At 37.0% G+C, this 17,500-nt stretch overlaps 2 non-coding genes and 1 pseudogene across 2 annotated transcripts; all 3 read left to right on the top strand.

Annotated features, from left to right (window-relative positions):
• Positions 1-254: 254 nt before the first annotated feature.
• LOC117577200 (5.8S ribosomal RNA) lies at positions 255-433 on the top strand. The gene has a single exon (XR_004573084.1). It is a non-coding gene; the product is annotated as a 5.8S ribosomal RNA (ribosomal RNA).
• A 14,279-nt stretch (positions 434-14,712) lies between these two features.
• Positions 14,713-16,704, top strand: LOC117577143 (small subunit ribosomal RNA). Its single transcript, XR_004573055.1, has one exon. It is a non-coding gene; the product is annotated as a small subunit ribosomal RNA (ribosomal RNA).
• A 573-nt stretch (positions 16,705-17,277) lies between these two features.
• On the top strand, positions 17,278-17,458 carry LOC117577210 (5.8S ribosomal RNA; annotated as a pseudogene).
• Positions 17,459-17,500: the final 42 nt, after the last annotated feature.

Here is a 17,500-nt window from a genome sequence, read left to right as displayed (position 1 = left end):
AAACAATGTTGTACCTGTTTGCAGGTTAACGCTTTACATATGTTGATCATAATAAATAAATTTAGCTAAAATATACTTGTCATATATCTTATTATTATCGATTATGTAAAACTAAGACATTTCGCAACATTTATTTAGGTATAAAAAAAAAAATTTTATTGAAGGAATTGATATATGCCAGTAAAAATGGTGTATTTTTTAATTTCTTTCAATAAAAATATTCTTGACGTAATGAAATAAAAAAAAAATTGTATCACTCTAAGCGGTGGATCACTCGGCTCATGGGTCGATGAAGAACGCAGCAAACTGTGCGTCATCGTGTGAACTGCAGGACACATGAACATCGACATTTTGAACGCATATCGCAGTCCATGCTGTTATGTACTTTAATTAATTTTTTAGTGCTGCTTGGACTACATATGGTTGAGGGTTGTAAGACTATGCTAAATAAGTTGTTTAAAATTTTTCGGAATTTTAAGCACATTGTATATTATTGGATAATATAAGTGTGAATCTAAAAAGTTCTCGCTTAAGATATTCATAATATGAATTAATAAATGAAAATACTAAAACTCTGTTGCATGAGAAATTTGAAGAATTATATGTTCTTTATTCATTTCAAATAATATTGAGGAATGTCTAGCATAAAATATATTATTTTATAAACTAGAATTGCCTCTTATTAACGAATATGGTATAAAGAATAATTTTGTGAATATTATGGACCTTCAAGAAAAAAATAGTATATTTCAAAATAGGCAGAGAATTGTCTATAAGTGTAATTAAACAACCTCAACTCATATGGGACTACCCCCTGAATTTAAGCATATTAATTAGGGGAGGAAAAAACTAACAAGGATTTTCTTAGTAGCGGCGAGCGAAAAAGAAATCAGTTCAGCACTAAGTCACTTTGTCTATATGGCAAATGTGAGATGCAGTGTATGGAACGTCAATATTCTAGTATGAGAAATTAACGATTTAAGTCCTTCTTAAATGAGGCCATTTACCCATAGAGGGTGCCAGGCCCGTATAACGTTAATGATTATTAGATGATGTTTCCAAAGAGTCGTGTTGCTTGATAGTGCAGCACTAAGTGGGTGGTAAACTCCATCTAAAACTAAATATAACCATGAGACCGATAGTAAACAAGTACCGTGAGGGAAAGTTGAAAAGAACTCTGAATAGAGAGTTAAATAGTACGTGAAACTGCTTAGAGGTTAAGCCCGATGAACCTGAATATCCGTTATGGAAAATTCATCATTAGAATTGTAATATTTAATCAATATTATAACGATAGTGTGCATTTTTTCCATATAAGGGACATTGTAATCTATTAGCATGTATGGAATTTATCAAACAATTTTGATAAGAGTTTATTTAAATTAGAGTGCTTGCATTTTAACATAAAATAAATTTCAAAAATTTGATAAAGTGCTGATAGATTATATGAGTACAGTGCGTTAATTTTTCGGAATTATATAATGGCATGATTATCATTGATTTTTATGTTTATTATAAGCACTTGTATGATTAACAATGCGAAAGATTCAGGATACCTTCGGGACCCGTCTTGAAACACGGACCAAGGAGTCTAACATATGTGCAAGTTATTGGGATATAAACCTAATAGCGTAATTAACTTGACTATTATTGGGATTAGTTTTTTAACTATTTATAGTTGATTAACGCAATCCCGGGGCGTTCTATATAGTTATGTATAATAATATATTTATATTATTTATGCCTCTAACTGGAACGTACCTTGAGCATATATGCTGTGACCCGAAAGATGGTGAACTATACTTGATCAGGTTGAAGTCAGGGGAAACCCTGATGGAAGACCGAAACAGTTCTGACGTGCAAATCGATTGTCAGAATTGAGTATAGGGGCGAAAGACCAATCGAACCATCTAGTAGCTGGTTCCTTCCGAAGTTTCCCTCAGGATAGCTGGTGCATTTAACTGTTGTATAAAATAATCTTATCTGGTAAAGCGAATGATTAGAGGCCTTAGGGTCGAAACGATCTTAACCTATTCTCAAACTTTAAATGGGTAAGAACCTTAACTTTCTTGATATGAAGTTTAAGGTTATGATATAATGTGTGCCCAGTGGGCCACTTTTGGTAAGCAGAACTGGCGCTGTGGGATGAACCAAACGTAATGTTACGGTGCCCAAATTAACAACTCATTCAGAAACCATGAAAGGCGTTGGTTGCTTAAAACAGCAGGACGGTGATCATGGAAGTCGAAATCCGCTAAGGAGTGTGTAACAACTCACCTGCCGAAGCAACTAGCCCTTAAAATGGATGGCGCTTAAGTTGTATACCTATACATTACCGCTAAAGTAGATGATTTATATTACTTGTAATATAAATTTTGAAACTTTAGTGAGTAGGAAGGTACAATGGTGTGCTTAGAAGTGTTTGGCGTAAGCCTGCATGGAGCCGTCATTGGTACAGATCTTGGTGGTAGTAGCAAATAATCGAATGAGACCTTGGAGGACTGAAGTGGAGAAGGGTTTCGTGTGAAAGTGTGGTTGATCACGAGTTAGTCGGTCCTAAGTTCAAGGCGAAAGCCGAAAATTTTCAAGTAAAAAAAAGTAACTAAAATTTATATTTTGTCATAATTAAAAAACTTGAATAATTTTGAACGAAAGGGAATACGGTTCCAATTCCGTAACCTGTTGAGTATCCGTTTGTTATTAAATATGGGCCTCGTGCTCATCCTGGCAACAGGAACGACCATAAAGAAGCCGTCGAGAGATATCGGAAGAGTTTTCTTTTCTGTTTTATAGCCGTACTACCATGGAAGTCTTTCGCAGAGAGATATGGTAGATGGGCTAGAAGAGCATGACATATACTGTTGTGTCGATATTTTCTCCTCGGACCTTGAAAATTTATGGTGGGGACACGCAAACTTCTCAACAGGCCGTACCAATATCCGCAGCTGGTCTCCAAGGTGAAGAGTCTCTAGTCGATAGAATAATGTAGGTAAGGGAAGTCGGCAAATTAGATCCGTAACTTCGGGATAAGGATTGGCTCTGAAGATTGAGATAGTCGGGCTTGATTGGGAAACAATAACATGGTTTATGTGCTCGTTCTGGGTAAATAGAGTTTCTATCATTTATGGTAGTTTCTTGTTCCCCGGATAGTTTAGTTACGTAGCCAATTGTGGAACTTTCTTGCTAAAATTTTTAAGAATACTAGTTGGGCAACCAGCTAGTTCTTTTAAATTATAACGATTATCAATTAACAATCAATTCAGAACTGGCACGGACTTGGGGAATCCGACTGTCTAATTAAAACAAAGCATTGTGATGGCCCTAGCGGGTGTTGACACAATGTGATTTCTGCCCAGTGCTCTGAATGTCAAAGTGAAGAAATTCAAGTAAGCGCGGGTCAACGGCGGAGTAACTATGACTCTCTTAAGGAGGAATCAATGCGTGTCTGCAGAAGGGGGAATAATGTTTCATTTATCAGCATTAAGTGACTACGTCCTTCGTTAGTCAGATCAAGTCGATCATAGGCAACATGTGCCCCACATCTAACTTGTGGCCTCCTTCGTGGTTCCTCGCGGTGCTGGACCGATGTAGTCGGCAGACAGCGAATATGAGCGCGAAAGGGGCCATTGGTTACGCACCCCATGGTCCTGAAAAACTCTGATGGTGCAAACTTAAATAACATGCCTCGGATAGCTGAAAGTATTCAGTGAATTCTCCTACGGCATCCGAGGAGCCCATCAGGGAAGAAAGTAGATGCTAATCCAGTGTTGGACATCTATGTGTGAATTGCGGCCGATCTTTGGGACAAAGACCGGTTTAGGCGTCCACATGTCGCGTCAGCAGCAAGACAGGCTTGATGAGCTTCGTACGCGTGTTGTTACGTGAAAACAGGTGGTGTGAGGAAGAATTGGCCATCGATGGCGAGGAAGGAACTTGAGCTCATAGCAAATGGCGAAGAGGTTCATACATAAAAAGCTGGCGTTGCATTTTCCAGAACGCAGCGTCGTATGCTATTAAAAAGTGTCGACAGAGGATAATTATAAGGCAAAAATCGAGCAGCTAAGAGGGCAACGGGCTCTTATCCCCGAAATTAGTGAACCACAAACCATTACGCGCCGCCCAGTATAAGTGGCTGAGTCTTCTTCTTCAATGTCAGAGTGGGTTCCAATCACACCATCGATACATTCGGGACGACGTCCTCATGCGGATACTGCGGGGCTCGGCCTGTGGGATGTAATCGATCGTGGAGAGTCGAGGTCTGCAATCTATCATGAATTGGAGCGCAGACTTCGGGCAAAGAAGCAACTCTCCAGTGTTTGTAACTATCTCCTTGGAATTTTTCCAATCGAAACGAAGGTCCGGTTTCGGCGAGAGTCTTCCTGAGCCTCGCAAAGAGAACAAAAAAGTAGAAGGCAGCAGTTCGTTTAGGGTTCAGCGTAAACTGGGACACAAACTAAAGGTCGATGCATTGATCCTTGCTTGCAGGACCGACGAGTCGGTAATGCCAAACCAAGAGATTATGGGCACATCAGCTGGAGAGAAGTCATGACACAGCAGAGCCTTTCCTCTTGCGAATAGCACCGTGCCCCATATGGGACACTTGCTTGAGGGGGTATGGTCACCTATTACGTCTAGGGACCTGCAATTGCATCAAGTGCCATTGACTTCTTCTCCCGGACCGGACGGAATATATCTCCAAGAACTGCCAGGAGTATTCCAGTGGTGTTATGCTTCGCATAATGAACCTTTATTCTCTGGTGCGGCAAATACCCACACTCTTCCGAATGGCTCGAACCGTTTCATCCCGAAGACGTAAGAGATCCCGACCAGAAGACTTCCGTCGATATCGGTGCCTTCTGTCATAGTTTAGACAACTCAATGCATCTTGGCATCTCGATTGGCCTCATCAGTCGATTGGGATCCGCGTCAGCGGGGGTTTCTTCCTACTGACGGTTGCGCCGATAACGCGACAATAGTTGACTTAATCCTGAGGGACCACCATAGACGTCATGCGTCGTGTTATACTCGCGACACTTGATGTCAGCAAAGCGTTTGACTCTGTGTCTCACGCAGCGGTAATTGACACCCTATCCGCGTATGGTGCACCAACGGGTTTTGTTGACTACGTACGTAGTTGTACTGGGAGGTGGCACTAGTCTCAATGTAAAGGCATGGAGATAGAGGAATTCGTCCCTGCTAGAGGTGTGAAGCAGGGTGACCCTTTGTCTCCACATATGTTCAACTTGGTCATCGACCGGTTGCTCAGTCTCTACCGGAGCGAGATTGGTGTCAGTGTCGGAAATGCCAAAACAACGCTGCAGCGTTCGCAGACGATCTGCGTGTTGTTTGCTTCTACACCGAAGGGCCTTCAGGGCATTATTGGATACCACGGTCTCCTTTTTGGCGTCCGTTGGGCTGACCCTAAACGCCTAATAAGTGTTTACTGTTAGTGTCAAGGGGCAACCGAAGCAGAAGTGTACTGTGATTCGAATCACGGAGCTTCTGTGTAGGTTCGCGCACGTGTCCAAGCTTTGAAGCGTTCGGAGGAGTGGAGGTATCTCGGCATTCAGTTCACTGCGGACGGGAGGGCCCGCTACAATCCGACTGAGGACATTGGTCCCAGATTGGTATATCATATCGCGGTCCCCCTGAAGCCACAGCAGAAGTTATTCGCCCTCAGAACTGTCCTCATTCCACAGCTATATCACAAGCAACCCTGGTAGTGTGGCAATAGCGTTATGAGAAAGTGTGACAGACTGGTACGGTCCGTCGTAAGAAATGGTTAGATCTCCTATGGATGTGTCAGTAGCATTCTTCCATGCCCCCACACAAGTGGCGGGTCTCGGTGTTCCCTCAGTTCGAAGGACAGCTCCAATGCTGCGGCATACAGAGGCTAACAACATAAAAATGCCCCACCTCGAGCAATCCGAGTCGGCAGTTCGTCCTGTAGTGCGGAAATTTCGGAGGCCCGAGATAGTGCAAGGCATCGGGAGACGCGGCTCTGATACACGCCTTTTGATCGATTCGTATGTGCGGATAGGTATGCACTCCTCTGTGATGTAGCGGTCTCCGTGAAGCAGGGCGTTATGCTCCGCAACACGGGTGGGTTGTCGCACCCACGCGTTTGTTAACTGGAAAAGCTTATTTGAATGGGATCAAACTTCGGATAACATGCACCCTACCCACGCGCGGTCTCGTACACGAGGGGAAGCACGAATTGGAGAGGCAGTGTCCGTGCAGGATGTGATGTCCCGAATCACTAAACCACATCTCCTGGCAGAAGTGTGCATCGTACGCATGGAGGCGGGTGGCTAGACACAACAGTGTAGCTAATTATCTCAAGCGGGGACTTGAGACGAAGAGGCTACTCTGTCATTGCTGAACCAAGTCTGCAGGGAGAGAACAGGGACTATATAAGCCGAGACCTGGTGGGTTTCCGGACCAGATCACACTATAGTGATCGACGCTCAGGTTGTGACTGACGGACTTGTCTGACCCAAGCTCATCAGAGTAAGGTTGAGATCTACGACAGGACAGGGACGTACGAACGGCTCTGGTTCGGATTATCGCACATGAGGACATTAAAATCGTTTCTGCTACGCTAAACTGCGGAGGGCATCTGGAGCTATCGGTCCTGTAAAACGACTGAGAGCACTGGAGTCCTTAACGCGGTGATAGCAATATATCAGTACCAGGGTGGTAGATGGCGGAGTCTGCGGCTTTAAGACGTCATGTTCCATACTGATATCCCAAGGAGTGGGTTAGCACCGAGGTTTACTTTCCTCATTGAAAGTCAACTACACTGGCCAACATCTATGTGTACAAAGTTAAAGGGAAAACAGTCATATGACGTTGCCATTCAATATGCATTGTGTGTGGGGCAAATTCATTTCCTACAATATGAAAAAAATACCAAATGCCTCGGCATCTAATTAGTGACGCGCATGAATGGATTAACGAGATTCCTACTGTCCCTATCTACTATCTAGCGAAACCACAGCCAAGGGAACGGGCTTGGAATAATTAGCGGGAAAGAAGACCCTTTTGAGCTTGACTCTAATCTGGCAGTGTAAGGAGACATAAGAGGTGTAGAATAAGTGGGAGATATTAAATTTCGGTTTAGTATCGACAATGAAATACCACTACTCTTATTGTTTCCTTACTTACTTGATTAAATGGAACGTGTATCATTTCCTAGCCATTATACGGATATATTTATTATATCTTATGGTATTGGGTTTTGATGCAAGCTTCTTGATCAAAGTATCACGAGTTTGTTATATAATCGCAAACAAATTCATTAATGAGAGAGTGCATTTATGTGTTCTTAAATTAAAAATTTGGTATAACTCCAATTACTCAGGTATGATCCAATTCAAGGACATTGCCAGGTAGGGAGTTTGACTGGGGCGGTACATCTCTCAAATAATAACGGAGGTGTCCCAAGGCCAGCTCAGTGCGGACAGAAACCACACATAGAGCAAAAGGGCAAATGCTGACTTGATCTCGGTGTTCAGTACACACAGGGACAGCAAAAGCTCGGCCTATCGATCCTTTTGGTTTAAAGAGTTTTTAACAAGAGGTGTCAGAAAAGTTACCATAGGGATAACTGGCTTGTGGCGGCCAAGCGTTCATAGCGACGTCGCTTTTTGATCCTTCGATGTCGGCTCTTCCTATCATTGTGAAGCAAAATTCACCAAGCGTTGGATTGTTCACCCATGCAAGGGAACGTGAGCTGGGTTTAGACCGTCGTGAGACAGGTTAGTTTTACCCTACTAATGACAAAACGTTGTTGCGACAGCATTCCTGCGTAGTACGAGAGGAACCGCAGGTACGGACCAATGGCACAATACTTGTTCGAGCGAACAGTGGTATGACGCTACGTCCGTTGGATTATGCCTGAACGCCTCTAAGGTCGTATCCGTGCTGGACTGCAATGATAAATAAGGGGCAATTTGCATTGTATGGCTTCTAAACCATTAAAAGTTTATTATTCATTTAATAGACGACGATGGATGTGATGCCAATGTTACATATAACATAGTAAATTGGGAGGATCTTCGATCACCTGGTGCCGCGCTAGTTATATATTAAAACATTATTTAATACAATGACAAAGCCTTGAATCAATTGTAAACGACTTTTATATAACAGGCAAGGTGTGTGTAAGTGGTTGAGCAGCTGCCATACTGCGATCCACTGAAGCTTATCCTTTGCTTGACGATTCGATAAAATATATATGTTTAAGGCATATATAAAAAAATATTATATATATATTTATATATATAAATATGCAAAAATTGTATGCATAATTATTAATTATGTGTTATACAATTACGCATATAAGAAGAAAATTATATATATATATATAATATATATATATATATAATAAATATATATATCTATGTGTACAAATATATACTTGTGTATTTTAAATATGCATTTATTTAGTATGCGTTAGTTATATATATATATTTGGTAGCAAAAGGAACGCCATTATATTTAGTGGCGAAAATTAATAATATGCATAGTAAGTATATCTATGTATACATACAAAATACTTGCATATTTTATATATGCATTTATTTATTATGCGTTGGTTATATATATTTTATTTGGTAGCAAAAGGAACGCCATTATATTAGTGGCGAAAATTAAGAATATGCATAGTATATCTATGTGTACAAAATACTTGCGTATTTTATATATGCATTTATTTATAATGCGTTGGTTATATATATTTATTTGGTAGCAAAAGGAACGCCATTATATTAGTGGCGAAAATTAAGAATATGCATAGTATATAACTATGTGTACAAAATACTTGCGTATTTTATATATGCATTTATTTATATGCGTTAGTTATATATATTTATTTGGTAGCAAAAGGAACGCCATTATATTAGTGGCGAAAATTAAGAATATGCATATAGTATATCTATGTGTACAAAATACTTGCGTATTTTATATATGCATTTATTTATAATGCGTTAGTTATATATATATTATTTGGTAGCAAGAAGGAACGCCATCATATTAGTGGCGAAAATTAAGAATATGCATAGTATATCTATGTGTACAAAATACTTGTGTATTTTAAATATACATTTATTTATTATACGTTATTACATATATTTTTTGGTAGCCAGAAGGACGCCATCATATTAGTGGCGAAAATTAAAAATATGCATGTATATCTATGTGTACAAATATACTTATGTATGTATCTATATATGAATTTATTTAAGTATGCGTTTATTTATACACATTTATGTTTGGTAGCAAAAGAACGCCATCATATTAGTGGCGAAAATTAAGATATGCATGAGATATGAGTTACAAAATAGCTTGTGATTTTAAATTTATTTAACATATGAAAATTAGAAGAAAAATCTTTTTAAATAGCATTTTATATACTTTATTAATATAATATGATGAGAGCATAGATTAGATTTTGGCGAAAATGAATTTAACTTGAGAAAATTATATGTTTTTGACTTGCAAAAATTTTTATATGAACTGTGGCACATATGATATGAGACATACCGAGAGATGAGTTCAACTTTGACAAAAAATTTCAACATATGAAAATTGAAGAAAAAACTTTTTAAATATCATTTTATACAGTTTATTAATATAAAATGAGATACAATTTTGAATTTAACTTGAGAAAAAATTTTTTTGGACTTGGTGAATTTTTTTATTGAACTGCAGCCATATGATATGAGGTTCTACCGAGAGATGAGTTCAACTTTGACAAAAAATTTCAACATATGAAAATTGAAGAAAAAACTTTTTAAATATCATTTTATACAGTTTATTAATAATATAATGAGATAAGATTTTGAATTTAACTTGAGAAAAAGATTTTTTGGACTTGGTGAATTTTTATTGAAATTGCAGCCATATGATATGAGGTTCTACCGAGAGATGAGTTCAACTATGACAAAAAATTTCAACATATGAAAATTGAAGAAAAAACTTTTTAAATATCATTTTATACACAGTTTATTAATATAATGAGATAAGATTTTGAATTTAACTTGAGAAAAAGATTTTTTTGACTTGGTGAATTTTTTATTGAACTGCAGCCATATGATATGAGGTTCTACCGAGAGATGAGTTCAACTTGACAAAAAATTTCAACATATGAAAATTGAAGAAAAACCTTTTTAATATCATTTTATACAGTTTATTAATATAATGAGATAAGATTTTGAATTTAACTTGAGAAAAAGATTTTTTGGACTTGGTGAATTTTTTATTGAACTGCAGCCATATGATATGAGGTTCTACCGAGATATGAGTTCAACATTGAAAAAAATTTCAACATATGAAAATTGAAGAAAAAACTTTTTAAATATCATTTTATACAGTTTATTAATATAATGAGATACGATTTTGAATTTAACTTGAGAAAAAAATTTTTTTGGACTTGGTGAATTTTTTATTGAACTGCAGCCATATGATATGAGGTTCTACCGAGATATGAGTTCAACTTTGACAAAAAATTTCAACATATGAAAATTGAAGAAAAAAAACTTTTTATATATATCATTTTATATAGTTTTTTAATAAAATGAGATAAGATTTTGAATTTAACTTGAGAAAAAAATTTTTTGGACTTGGTGAATTTTTTATTGAACTTCAGCCATATGATATGAGGTTCTACCGAAATATGAGTTCAACTTTGACAAAAAATTTCAACATATGAAAATTGAAGAAAAAACTTTTTAAATAGCATTTTATACTGTTTATTAATATAATGAGATAAGATTTTTAATTTAACTTGAGAAAAAAATTTTTTGGACTTGGTGAATTTTTTATTGAACTGCAGCCATATGATATGAGGTTCTACCGAGATATGAGTTCAACTTTGACAAAAAATTTCAACATATGAAAATTGTAGAAAAAACTTTTTATATATCATTTATACAGTTCTTTAATTAAAATGAGATAAGATTTGAATTAACGTGAGATAGGAAAAAAATTTTGGAACTTGGTTAATTTTTTTATTGAACTGCAGCCATGATGATATAAGGTTCTACCCGAGAGATATGAGTTCAACGTTTGAAACAAAAATTTTAAACAATGTTAAACAATTTACATTGTTACTAGTATTAATACAAATTATTGATAATAAAATAATGAAGTTTTGCGTTGTATATAAAATAGTGCCACAATAAGAATACATTAGGATGGTAGACTTAGTAAAATGAGCGGGTTGTAGAAAAGCGTGTCACAAAAACCTGATAGGGGTGGTGAGGTCGAGCAGGCATGTCATATGAGAAAATTTCACAGTGAATGATATATAGTTCTATATATGGAATGAGTCTTGCCAGCATAAGTCATATATAAAATATATGAAAATAATCATATAGTGAAGGCAATATGATTAAGTTTAAAACTAATAAGGAGTTTGATGATAGACAGCTTATTAAAGAGTAGTGCAATCAAATAAGATACGTTATAGAGACTTATATGTGAATACTTAATAAAATAAGAGCATGTAGAAACGTCGGTCACAAAACCTATATAAGGGGTGGTGATAAGTCGGCGCAGGCGTGTCATAGAGCAGAAAATTCACAAGTGAACTATATATGACTATGTATATGGAGTGATTAATTCCGGCCATAAGTCGCATAATAAATAATATATCGAAAATAATATATGAAGCAATATGATTAAAAGTTTAAAATAAATGAAAGTTTACTGATGTATATTATTAAATTAGTATGCGACATGAAAAGATACATTCGATTGGGTATACTAAAGTAAAATGAGCTGGGTTGTAGATAAACGTGTCACAAAACCCTATATAGGGAGGTGATGTCAGAGTCGCAGTGCATGTCATATGAGAAATTCACCAAGTAGAGAATATATATAGACTATGTATATGGAGTGTGTCATGCCGCATAAGTCATATATAGTATAACTATATGAAAATAATCATTATATAAGAGCAATCATGATTATAAACATAGAAGTAATAATGAATGAAGTTTTACTGTTGCTATTCAGGCTTAAATTAGATGCAAAATAAAGATACGTTAAGTTGGTATAAAATACTAAATCTAAAATAAGCTGGGTTGTAAAAACGTGTCACAAACCTTTATAGGGGAAGGGGGGTCGGGTATGCAGATATGAGACAGATTTCACAATGAAATATATTATGACTATTTATATGGAGTGTCATGCCGCTAGTCATGGCTATAAATTATATAGAGCAATAAGATATAGAACGATAGTTAAACTCTTTCCGAAATGAGTTCTTACTGTGAGCATAATTAAATAGATCAACATAAAGATACGATTAGCTGGTACCTATATGAGCTGCTTGTCAGTACAAATGAGTTGGTTGTAGAGCAAATGTCGTGAGAAAAATCACAAGTACCTTATATGACTATGTATATGGGTTTCTTGCCGGCAAAGTCATACAATAAATAAAGATGCATATAGAGCGCATAAGCATAATAACTAAATAAAATAAGTTTTACTGCATTGTAGATTAAATTAGTGAAAACCTATATACTGAGATAGAGATGAGCTATTGTAGAAACGTACAAAACCTGATACAGTTTTTTTGATTTCAAGTGCCACGTCAATAATTTTTTACTAAATATATAAAACATCATATGTGCAATGTCAGGGCATAGGCTCGATTATATATCACATATATGGATAGGGTTCTGGAATGAACAATCATGATCCTAAATGGCAGTCGAAAAGAGACAAAGTTTCTACGGTTTGTATTATAAAATTAGTCCAACATTGTTGATAGCGTTAGATGGTAGCCTGTTGACTGTATTAAGAGCATTGTAGAAAACGTGTACCAGGGAACCTGAGTACTCGGGATGGTGCTGTTGTGAGTGGTAAGTCGAGCGTTCGAGGCATTCTCAGAGCCTTATTCTGCAGCCTCTGATGTTCTATTTGCAGGCTGTGCCCCACAGCTGGATGCCATAAGTCCATATTGGCTGATTGATGATTTTGTAGACGAGCAGTATTGTATATGGCTTCGAGGCGTGTGTCGCCCAATGCCGGCGATAAAGGTCTTCAGCCTGAGGTAAATATGTAGTGTTATAGTGAACCGGCCTGTTCGATATAGAAGGTATTTGGGACGTGATTAAAAAAGTTATCCCATTGAACTGACAGGCGGGCAATGCTGTTGCGAGTCCAAATGTTGTGCGTGGACTTAAAGAGTTAATTAGGTGTTCCACCTTAGTGAGCCAGAGCTGGTTGTAGAAAACTGTGTCGCAATTTCCTACGCATCCTGTAGGGTTCGTTTGCTGTGGTGATGGTCGAGCAGGCATATGTGGCAACCAATATTCTCGTTGAAAAATGTAGGCATCACAAGTGAAATAGAGGGCCTAGGATTATGAACACCGGCTATACCTTTGTGGTAGATCGCGCATCTCCGCATGCTGACTAAAGCTGCATATTGTAAATATTATATATGCAGAAATGCATAATAGTTGAGGCAGGTTCTCTTAAAAAAGTTAGCAGTGCCCTGGAAGTGGTTTTACTGTTGCATTACGTCAAGCAATTACGTGCAGCAGTAGTTCTACATTAGGTGGTTATATCACTTAGTAAAACGAGCTGGTTTGTAGAAAACGTGTCAGCCAAAACGCCTGAAGCCTATATAACGGTGTGGTGATGTCAACCCAGCTTCACACTGTCATACTCTGAGAAAAATCTTCACGATATTGAAATATATATGACTATGGTATTCTGGACGATGAGAGTGAGTGCCTTGCAAGATTACCTCTGCTCGTTTCATGTGGAATAATGTCCTAGCTGAAAAGCACCTATGTATATGTTAATCATTGTAGCAGGGGCGAAGAAGCTAACATGATGCTAAAATGTTTAAGCGCCCGGCGGATCTTATTACGTCTTAGTCCCTCTGATCTCAAGATTTGACCTCATCCACAAGGACCATAGCTAGCACTTCTGGTTGTCTGTGGTGTTTTCATCTAATAGTTGTAGGGCACGTTGCGTAGCTGAGATATACAAAACCTATACATGGTGGCAGTGTGTGCTCATCACGTATATATGTATTGGATGCATATATTTCAGTTTGCATATTAAGTAATAATTATGTTATTATTAATTAATTATTAGTCTCATCCGATATAAAAATTGATACTATTATATGGTTATAATTATTACTATTATATAAGCATATAATGTATTAAATGTCTTTTTCAAAAGAAGACGGTGTTTCGTAGCTAAAGAATTAATATTTTGTGAATAATTGAAAAATCCTCTAGGACACTATTGTGGACGGAGGTTTTACTAATATAATATTGTCTACACGTAAATGCAGAATTAGATAAAATTATCAATTTGTCATCAAAATAAAATAATTTTTTATTCAATTAATTGAATTTAAATTATAAATATGCATGTGTGATATAATATATTTAGTAAGTTGAAATAAAATGATATTTTTGAACGATTATATGCATATATATTTTTATATATAAGTATATATATTTATATAAACAATTGTGAATTATAACTAGCGAACGTGAATGCCATCTAATTATGGCCACATTCGTATAGTACATGTCAAGTATAACATATATATATATACAATTATTGAATATTATCGTTTGTTTATTCAAAAATATTTGTGAGTTGTCATGTATTTTACATATTTGAAGATTTATGTAATTATATTTTAAAATATATTTACATAATGAAATGAACATTATTCTGGTTGATCCTGCCAGTAGTTATATGCTTGTCTCAAAGATTAAGCCATGCATGTCTAAGTACACACGAATTAATAGTGAAACCGCAAAAGGCTCATTATATCAGTTATGGTTCCTTAGATCGTTAACAGTTACTTGGATAACTGTGGTAATTCTAGAGCTAATACATGCAATTAAAACACGGACCTTCTGGAACGTGTGCTTTTATTAGGCTAAAACCAAGCGATCGCAAGATCGTTACACTGGTTGAACTCTAGATAACATGCAGAGATCGTATGGTCTCGTACCGACGACAGATCTTTCAAATGTCTGCCCTATCAACTTTTGATGGTAGTATCTAGGACTACCATGGTTGCAACGGGTAACGGGGAATCAGGGTTCGATTCCGGAGAGGGAGCCTGAGAAACGGCTACCACATCTAAGGAAGGCAGCAGGCGCGTAAATTACCCACTCCCAGCTCGGGGAGGTAGTGACGAAAAATAACAATACAGGACTCATATCCGAGGCCCTGTAATTGGAATGAGTACACTTTAAATCCTTTAACAAGGACCTATTGGAGGGCAAGTCTGGTGCCAGCAGCCGCGGTAATTCCAGCTCCAATAGCGTATATTAAAGTTGTTGCGGTTAAAACGTTCGTAGTTGAACTTGTGCTTCATACGGGTAGTGCAACTTACAATTGTAGTTAGTACTATACTTTTATGTATGTAAGCGTATTACCGGTGGAGTTCTCTTATATATAATTAGGTACTTGTACTTTTTTATATGTTCCTCCTATTTAAAAACCTGCATTAGTGCTCTTCATCGAGTGTTATTGTGGGCCGGTACAATTACTTTGAACAAATTAGAGTGCTTAAAGCAGGCTTCAAATGCCTGAATATTCTGTGCATGGGATAATGAAATAAGACCTCTGTTCTGCTTTCATTGGTTTTCAGATCAAGAGGTAATGATTAATAGAAGCAGTTTGGGGGCATTAGTATTACGACGCGAGAGGTGAAATTCTTGGACCGTCGTAAGACTAACTTAAGCGAAAGCATTTGCCAAAGATGTTTTCATTAATCAAGAACGAAAGTTAGAGGTTCGAAGGCGATCAGATACCGCCCTAGTTCTAACCATAAACGATGCCAGCTAGCAATTGGGTGTAGCTACTTTTATGGCTCTCTCAGTCGCTTCCCGGGAAACCAAAGCTTTTGGGCTCCGGGGGAAGTATGGTTGCAAAGCTGAAACTTAAAGGAATTGACGGAAGGGCACCACCAGGAGTGGAGCCTGCGGCTTAATTGACTCAACACGGGAAAACTTACCAGGTCCGAACATAAGTGTGTAAGACAGATTGATAGCTCTTTCTCGAATCTATGGGTGGGCCGTTCTTAGTTCGTGGAGTGATTTGTCTGGTTAATTCCGATAACGAACGAGACTCAAATATATTAAATGAGATATCTTCAGGATTATGGTGTTGAAGCTTATATAGCCTTCATTCATGGTGGCAGTAAAATGTTTATTGTGTTTGAATGTGTTTATATAAGTGGAGCCGTACCTGTTGGTTTGTCCCATTATAAGGACACTAGCTTCTTAAATGGACAAATTGCGTCTAGCAATAATGAGATTGAGCAATAACAGGTCTGTGATGCCCTTAGATGTCCTGGGCTGCACGCGCGCTACAATGAAAGTATCAACGTGTATTTCCTAGACCGAGAGGTCCGGGTAAACCGCTGAACCACTTTCATGCTTGGGATTGTGAACTGAAACTGTTCACATGAACTTGGAATTCCCAGTAAGTGTGAGTCATTAACTCGCATTGATTACGTCCCTGCCCTTTGTGCACACCGCCCGTCGCTACTACCGATTGAATTATTTAGTGAGGTCTCCGGACGTGATCACTGTGACGCTTTGTGTGTTGCGGTTGTTTCGCAAAAGTTGTTGACGAACTTGATTATTTAGAGGAAGTAAAAGTCGTAACAAGGTTTCCGTAGGTGAACCTGCGGAAGGATCATTATTGTTTTAATGCATCTAACCGTTAATAAATTAAATTTGTTTTTTCTCTTTTAGGGAATTGCAATATTTAATAAATTATGTAAACTAATAAATATAAATATTTTATTCAATCATATGAGATACAATTATGCAACATATAATAATTTAAATTAGCTAAAAACCGTTTGTCATGTATTATTATTATTATATACTGTATTAAGAGTGTTTTATGTGTTTTGGATAAAATAAAAAACTGCGTGTATATGTACCATAATATACATGCGTTGCAAAATGTATTGTGCATATTCCAGTGCGCATACATTGGTTCGCAACACCTAAAGAAAAACAATGTTGTACCTGTTTGCAGGTTAACGCTTTACATATGTTGATCATAATAAATAAATTTAGCTAAAATATACTTGTCATATATCTTATTATTATCGATTATGTAAAACTAAGACATTTCGCAACATTTATTTAGGTATAAAAAAAAAAATTTTATTGAAGGAATTGATATATGCCAGTAAAATGGTGTATTTTTTAATTTCTTTCAATAAAAATATTCTTGACGTAATGAAATAAAAAAAAATTGTATCACTCTAAGCGCGGTGGATCACTCGGCTCATGGGTCGATGAAGAACGCAGCAAACTGTGCGTCATCGTGTGAACTGCAGGACACATGAACATCGACATTTTGAACGCATATCGCAGTCCATGCTGTTATGTACTTTAATTAATTTTTTAGTGCTGCTTGGACTACATATGGTTGAGGGTTGTAAGACTATGCTAAATAAGTTGTTTTAAATTTTTCGGAATTT

The sequence above is a fragment of the Drosophila albomicans genome, unplaced genomic scaffold (assembly GCF_009650485.2).
Source record: "Drosophila albomicans strain 15112-1751.03 unplaced genomic scaffold, ASM965048v2 utg000361l_pilon, whole genome shotgun sequence".
NCBI classification, from domain to species: domain Eukaryota; kingdom Metazoa; phylum Arthropoda; class Insecta; order Diptera; family Drosophilidae; genus Drosophila; species Drosophila albomicans.
The sequence above is the reverse complement of the archived record's forward strand: the minus strand, read 5'-3'. Positions and strand labels throughout refer to the sequence as shown.